The sequence below is a fragment of the Jaculus jaculus genome, chromosome 2, assembly GCF_020740685.1.
Source record: "Jaculus jaculus isolate mJacJac1 chromosome 2, mJacJac1.mat.Y.cur, whole genome shotgun sequence".
NCBI lineage: Eukaryota > Metazoa > Chordata > Mammalia > Rodentia > Dipodidae > Jaculus > Jaculus jaculus.
The window spans coordinates 103,156,064-103,156,911 of record NC_059103.1 but is presented as its reverse complement, the minus strand read 5'-3'; positions in this window follow the sequence as shown (position 1 = coordinate 103,156,911).

Below are 848 nucleotides of genomic sequence, written 5' to 3'. Positions count from 1 at the left end.
GGGTTATGAGTTGTGACAGCAACAGTCAGTCATTGTGGGAGGGGAGTAATGCCTCTGGAGGTTCCCTCCCAACCTGAGGTTCCTACAGTCTTTCTGCTCCTTCTTCTGAAAAATTCACTGAGCCATGGTGGGTATGTTTTAAGTTTACATTAGTGTTGAGCTCTCAGCATCTTCTGGATTTCTGCTTTGTTGTGTTTTGAGTATCCTCAAATTGAATAAATAGGAAAATATTTCTGTATATCATATTATAAACAATGAAATAAAATTTGTCAAATGGTCACAATCACTGTGATGAACTCACTATGGAAAATGCACATGAAACACACAGAAAAACCTGACAATAAGGCCCTGGTCAGTTCTCCAGAAATTTCAAATGCTAAAACATTAGAGTATGTTCTTAAAACATAGTGGAAATAATCTAGAAGATAACAAAAGCTATCTACAGCAGGCCACAAATTAATACAATATATTTTATAAGTTCATTATAAAGTCAATAAGAAGCAATAAGAAATAACTATATGATAAAATCTTTTAAATTATCATGAAATGGATAACTTCCACAAAACACATTCTGTATCAAGTTGACACCAGAAAGAAAAACAAAGTCTGCTTAGTCTCATGTCTATCAAAGAAAGCAATTTTGTATTGCATTGTTTTCCCATAAAGAAAAACCCAGCTCAAATTAATTCTGGCTTATGTACAATATATACATAAACTCTCCACATCATTTTAAGTCAGAAAAATCAATAGAACGAGGAGCAACAGACTAAAGTAGAAACTTCAAAGGAGCACATCCAAACAGCCAATAAGCACATGAACAGTGGTGCTTTGGGCAATTGTTTGAACTT